The following is a 7,393-nucleotide window of genomic DNA, read 5'->3' on the forward strand; positions in this document are numbered from 1 at the left end:
TAAAGGAGCGTGCGCGGAGTTAATATGCCAAGCCTCCAAACAAAGGCGCTGGTGGTAACGCCGATTAGTGGTGATAATTTTAGAATTATTCCACCCAATTGTATGGTTAGTCAGGCATGTATGCTCCGATAAAGCTGAATTTTCCTTTTTGCAAAGGAAAACCGCTTTTTGGTGCTCTTTTAACCGTGTACCAAACTGACGTTTGGTCTGTCCGATGCACTCGTTGTCACAGTCATTGCAAGGAATAGAATAAATGGCGTCGGTTCGTTGTTCTTTCGTGACAGGATCCTTAGGTTTGGCGAAAATATGCCCCAAAGTCTGAAAAGGTTTTTGAGCAACTTTAACGTTGTGGCTAATCAAAATTCTCTTGATGGGTTCCGTAACACCCTGTATGTAAGGAATAACAGCAAAACCAGTCGCTGGTTCCCTTTCATCAAGAGCTTTACTATTTGTAACTGGTTTTTGGCAGTTACGGAGAAAAGTTTTTGTATAGCCATTTGCCTTTAGGACATTGGAAACATATTTCCTCTCCTCAGCCTTCGAATCGAGTGAAGATGGTAGACAGTCAGCCCTCCTAAGTAAAGTTTTGGCTACAGACTTTTTAGGGCAAATAGGGTGGTGAGAATCGAAGGCGAGATATTTGTCGGTGTGGGTAGGTTTACGGTAGACACTTGTCTCTAAATTGCCCTGAACCCCTCTGGACACATTTAAATCAAGAAAGGGCAGATGTCTATCCTTTTCATGCTTGTTGCAGCGTTTAGATCACCCCTGATGAAGGCACTAGACAGGAGTGTCGAAACGTTGGGTCTATGAATTGTAACTTCTTCGGTTACATTCATTAAATCTGCAAACCAGAGTAGCATCAAACTATGTCTGATTGTCCACCTGGTTGCCGTGTGAACTTTAATATATTTTATTTGCGAGAAAAGTATGGTCAAACTGTTATTACAAGGGTCAACCGGCTCGTGAACATCAGAGTCCGCATTGCTAAGTATCGCTGTCATTTGTATTTCAATCACTGTTGTAAAGAAAACCATGTGCTTCAATCGAGTTTGAGATTTCGGCCTCCTTTCTGGGGTGCTAAAAGATACAAGCTCATGGTCCGTACTGGTTTTTCTTTTCTTAAGCTACGAATAGATGAATGTCACAGTTCCATACTGTCTTTGCGTGCGTTATTCTCTCGTTCACTCAGTGAACTCTCTGCTTTGATTAACAACTCCGAAACTTCCTGGGTCGAGGAGTTCTGCAGTTCGAAAGAACTGCAGACGTTTACCAAACAGAGAGAGAAACACGACCGAAAACTCCGTCACTTGCTCAGTAAGAGGTCTCCTGTTAATTCAGGCTCATCTCTGAAAGATAAATGGGTCATGAAACTTTCCTCCAAGGAGTTATCCGCGCTGGAACGGAGTGGTTTAGAAAAGGGTCTGAAGTTTTGCTATTGCTCCTCGCAAAATACCGACTGCCGAAATTGTCGCCGCTGTTGAGGAGAGTATCTCTAAACTCAACGACGATCGTAGGCATCTGGTAAGAGCAGAAGTAAGTGGCATACTCAGACGTGCTAAACCTCCTCCCAAAAACATTCAAAAGGATTTCCAATGCGCTCATAGCTCTCAAAAAGGATCCGGACAGGCTCGTATTATCTGCTGACAAGGGGCTTATACTATTTTGCGAAACGAAACGAAACGAAACGAAATCAGGTGAGATAGAACAAAACTAAAGGAATAATGCAGATATAATTTCTAACAAGGTAAAGAAAACTTTCACAAGGAATTTGGAGTAATCGTTCATTAACAAGAAGGATTTTTATTCATTTCGCAAAATAGTAATTTTAGGAGCGTTACTATTTTGCGAAATGGAATTTTTCACCCTGCGGTGACAACGTGGCCTCTTTCATGTCGCGAAAATACATTTAAACATTCCAAATTAATGTATCAACGAAGATTTTGGCCTCCTCTTATTTCTTCAACCGTATTAAAATGTATTTCGCAAAATAGTAATTTTAGGAGAGTTACTATTTTGCGAAATGGACAATTTTTACCCAGCGGTGACTAACGTAACCTCTTTTATGTCATAAAAAAATACATTTAAACATTAAAAATTAGTATATCAACGAAGATTTTGGCCTCTTCTTATTTCTTAAACCGTATTAAAATGTATTTCGCAAAATAGTAATTTTAGGAGAGTTACTATTTTGCGAAATGGACTATTTTAACCCTGCGGTGACAACGTGACCTCTTTCACGTCACGAAAATACATTTAAACATTACAAATTAGTATATCACCGAACATTTTGGCCTCCTCTCATTTCTTAAACCGTATTAAAATATATTTCGCAAAATAGTAATTTTAGGAGAGTTGCTATTTTGCGTGACCTCTTTCATGTCACGAAAATACATTTAAACATTACAGTATAGTATATTCTCAAAGATCTTGGTCACCTCCTCTTTAATGTAGTAATTTCTAAACTAATTGAATGTAGTAATTCCGAAAAATGTTTATTTTGCGAAATGGATTATTTACACTCGGCGGGCGGGAACTCGAGAATGAGGGCGAAGGGATTGTTGCAGATTCCCTTGAACTTCACAATGTTTGGATGTTTCAACTCTTGAATGATTCTTGCTTCCTTTACAAACGTTTTCTTATCCAATATGTCCTCGCCGAGCAATTTCTTAACGACGACTTTCTCCGCAGCGGCCGATTTCCCACCCGCATCAGGAACAGTCTGCCAGTTAGCAGTGAACACAGCACCATAAGCGCCCTTACCAATGATTTCCTTGTTTGTCAAACACTTGAAATCATGAACTGGAAGACCTGAACAGTCGATGGTCTTAGGCTTAAGAACAGGAAATTTAAAAGCCATAATCTTGCCTGATTTAGCAGCACACAGAGCGAGCACAAAGCAAACTTCTTGCAGCACGTGGAACTTGCGCAAATGCGAAACACGATCTCTTGCTCGTAAGGAAGAGGTGTGCGACGGGGGTGTAATCAGAAGCGCGTAACTTTTCCATGTATATTATTTTTATTAAAAATTTTGAAGCAAAGTAACTGTATTACTTGTGATTATAGAACTGCTGGACGACTATTTCGGCATGGATATGCTTCTGTTCTCTATACGAGACGGAGAGTCTAAACGTGTTTAGCCGCCACTGGAAAACTGTCATGTTGGTTTTGCACCGAAACAGTGCACACCCTTCAAAACGCACGAAATGGAGTCTTTCAAATCTCTCAGGAGAACATGCCAACTTCCCCCTAGAATAGCTCCGTCGCTAGTAAAAACAGCTTTTACCTCTTACTTTCCGCTCCCCCCCCCCCCATGTCATTAATTGGACACAACCTCGGTTTGGGCCTTCAGCGGGGCTCTCTTGACTTGGTTTCGGCGTCACGCAATACGGTACTACACAGTTGTCGATTTTGATTAAATGAACCTGTTAGCCCAAACCTCTTGTTGCATGTTTATTGAGATGACGTTATTAATTGGCTCTTACTTAATCATTTGAAGCTGAGGAAAGGAAAACACCGCCTTGTTGCTTGGCAGTGAAGAAGTACAGACCACAGCTAATTAAAACACTTACGTACAAGGAAAGGTGAGACCTGTAAACCCCATCTGTCACGAGTCAGTTTTCTCAGGCGGCATTTAAATCATCTATGGTCCATTTTGCAAAACAGTAATTCTTCCAAAATTACTGCCTCACGAAATAAACTTAGAAGACGTTTATATAGGTGAAGATAGCTTAGACCTTTTGAGATTTGATAGTGCTTTAAATTGAAACTTACCGAAAACCTATTGTATGACACGAGAATAACAACATCGTTACCGCTGAGTGAAAATAGCTTAGCTATTCCGCAAAACAGTAATTTTTCTGACATTACTACTTTGAGAAATTAATTATATCTGGATAGAGAAAGAGGAGGTGACCGAATCCTTCGAGAATATACTATAATGAAATGTTTAAGCGTATTTTTGTGACCCGAAAAGAAAGTTATTGAGGGGTAAAAATAGTCCATTTCGCAAAATAGTAACTCTCCTAAAATTACTATTTTGCGAAATTAATTTTGAAACGGTTTAAGAAATAAGAGGCGGCCAAGATGTTCGGGGATATACTAATTTGCAATGTTTAAATTTATTTTTGTGACATGAAAGAGGTCACGTTGTCACCGCAGGGGTAAAAATAGTCCATTTCGCAAAATAGCAACTCTCCTAAAATTACTATTTTGCGAAATAGATTTTGATACGGTTTAAGAAATAACAGGAGGCCAAAATGTTCGGTGATATACTAATTTGTAATGTTTAAATGTATTTTTGTGACATGAAAGAGGTCACGTTGTCACCGCAGGGTGAAAATAGTCCATTTCGCAAAATAGTAACTCTCCTAAAATTACCATGTTGCGAAATACATTTTAATACGGTTTAAGAAATAAGAGGAGGCCAAAATGTTCGTTGATATACTAATTTGTAATGTTTAAATGTATTTTGTGACGTGAAAGAGGTCACGTTGTCACCGCGGGGTGAAAATAGTCCATTTCGCAAAATAGTAACTCTCCTAAAATTACTATTTTGCGAAATACATTTTAATACGGTTTAAGAAATAAGAGGAGGCCAAAATGTTCGTTGATATACTAATTTGTAATGTTTAGATGTATTCTCGTGACATGAAAGAGGTCACGTTGTCACCGCAGGGGTGAAAATGGTCCATTTCGCAAAATAGTAACTCTCCTAAAATTACTATTTTGCGAAATATATTTTAATACGGTTTAAGAAATAAGAGGAGGCCAAAATGTTCGTTGATATACTAATTTGTAATGTTTAAATGTATTTTCGCGACATGAAAGAGGTCACGTTGTCACCGCAAGGTGAAAATAGTCCATTTCGCAAAATAGTAACTCTCCTAAAATTACTATTTTGCGAAATGAATAAAAATCCTTCTTGTTAATGAACGATTACTCCAAAATCATTGTGAAAGTTATCTTAACCTTATTAGAAAATATATCTGCATTATTCCTTTTGTTTTATTTCATCTGACCCGATTTCGTTTCGTTTCGTTTCGTTTCGTTTCGTTTCGTTTCGTTTCGTTTCGTTTCGTTTCGCAAAATAGTATAAGCCCTGACAAGGGTAATTGTGTTGTGGTTATGGACAAACAGCAAGATCACGACAAAGCTTTGTCTCTACTTAATGACAAGAGTACGTATGCTGTCTTAAACTCTGATCCTACCGGTAAAACTCAAAGAAAGTTAAACAAAATGTTGCTTGATTTGAAAAAAGCTGGTAAAATTAGTGACTCTACGTACAAAATGTTATACAGTAGTGACGGCTTATGTCCACGTTTTTATGGCTTACCTAAAATTCATAAACCGGGAATTCCTTTGGGACCCATTGTCTCTTGTTAATTCTCCGACTTATGCAATTTCTGGTTATCTTGCGAGAATTTTGTCGCCTGTTGTTGGGAATACTGATTACATTCCTGCGAATTTGCGAATTTCATACGAGATAAAACTCTTAACGCTTGTGAAAAATTAGTATCTTTCGACGTTGTTTCGCTATTCACTAAAATCCCAGTTGATCTTGCGGTTAAGGTTGCGGAGGAGAGACTCAGAGAAGATTCTTCCCTGGGACAAAGAACTTCTTTGCCTGTGGAGGATATTATTCATCTGCTGTCTTTTTGCCTCAAAACCACGCAATTTACATATAACGGCACCTATTATCAACAAGTTTTTGGTACAGCGATGGGATCGCCCGTCTCTGCTGTCATTGCTAACATGGTAATAGAAGACGTGGAACAAAGGGCCTTAGCCACTTCACCGGTTAAACCCTTTTTCTGGAAACGATATGTATCTTGACTTGTTTAAGGCGTAAATCACAGTCGGTTTGCTTTTCACTTGAATTTTGCAATCCCGACTTTCGATTCCGGAAAAATGAAGAGCTAAGCAACTCTAAAAAAATTTCGTTCTAGATTTCTATATTTTTAGAGTCAGCTGTAGTTCTTTTAGCGTTTATTATATATATTCAATCGCCTCATTTCACGTGAAAAAGGCATGTAGGAAAACACTGAGCTTCGAGAAACAGCCAAGGCTAAGGCTAATGTCAAGGTTAAGGCTAATGTGTTTACCATGCTTAAATATTAATAGTTAGGGCTCCTCGTTTAGGAGACCTTTTTCCAGAAAATCCAGGCGTTAAAATAATTCTGTTTTCCGTTCGAAGTGTTTTTTTTCCCTATTTTATTTAACCAATGAACTCGGGATGAATTTAATTTAATTCGAAGCGAACGGCAGGTGAAATGTTGTGTTGGTGTCTCTGTCCCCCCCCCCCCCCCACGTCTCTGCGAAAGGTACATCCAGACAACTTGCATGGAAAAACTGACCACAGCTATCGCATCAAATTTTAAAAAAAAAATCTTTAAAACTAAACTGATGAGCAGCACTCTACGAACGGTAGTCGTAAAATTTCTTTTATTCTCCGACGAGTTTCGTTTAACTGTCGTAGACTTCTTCGGGGAGTTTTACAATTTAACACTAAACACCTGTATTTATAAGCCATAGTTAGTGGCTATACGGGAGCCAATGACCATAAAGGCTTGGCCGGACCTACGAATAGGAAAAGGTGAAGTTGCGGAAAATTTGAAAATTTTTTGGGCAAGGTGGGAGAATTCATTAGGGGACCACGGTTTTGGTTTTCTGTTTTCGTCACGCAGCAAGTTACAAAACGTAAATATAATTCTTCTTAGTGCCTTTCCGGATGCCACTGATGCCTTTCCCCATGCCTCCATTGTTTAATACAGCAGTAAAAGATATATGTGCCATCAACACTTTTGAAAAATTGCTTCACATTTTATTCAGCGAAGTATACTGTTGATATTTCGGCTTTACAACACTATTGTTTTTCGCAATTATAACTGATATGTCTCTATATGAGGTATTAAATTTGTTTCCCCGCTGACCACTCATATTTCGCTCCTTTCTTCATCGGATCATACCCCACTCGCCGCCCGTGATGTAATACCACTCTGGTAACTCCCGACTGCAACGAGGTGCTGTATGACGTGACCAAACGGCGTCGCTTTCGAGTCATGAGCCCTCTACTCCGTCGTGGTATCTTCTGTCGCAAACTCGCGATCCTAGTTATAAGTTCGTCAATCTCAACCATCAATGGCAAATGTCTTTTTTTTTTTTTTTTTTTAATTTACGGTTTTCTCATATATAAATTTACATTTTTTCATACCAAAGGCTGTCCATCGATGCTTTAACCTCGGAGATGACCTCAAAGGTGAGACAGGTTTGGAAAGAAGTGTAAAAATATTCATTTAAGAAAAGAGGGCTGGGGTCCAAACTCCGTAGAAGATATGTGTTTAACTTGTTAAATAAACCACAACAATCGGTAAAGTAAAAAATCTGAAACTAC

Source organism: Pocillopora damicornis, chromosome 7, assembly GCF_964200805.1.
Source record: "Pocillopora damicornis chromosome 7, jaPocDami1.2, whole genome shotgun sequence".
Classification (NCBI taxonomy): Eukaryota; Metazoa; Cnidaria; class Anthozoa; order Scleractinia; family Pocilloporidae; genus Pocillopora; species Pocillopora damicornis.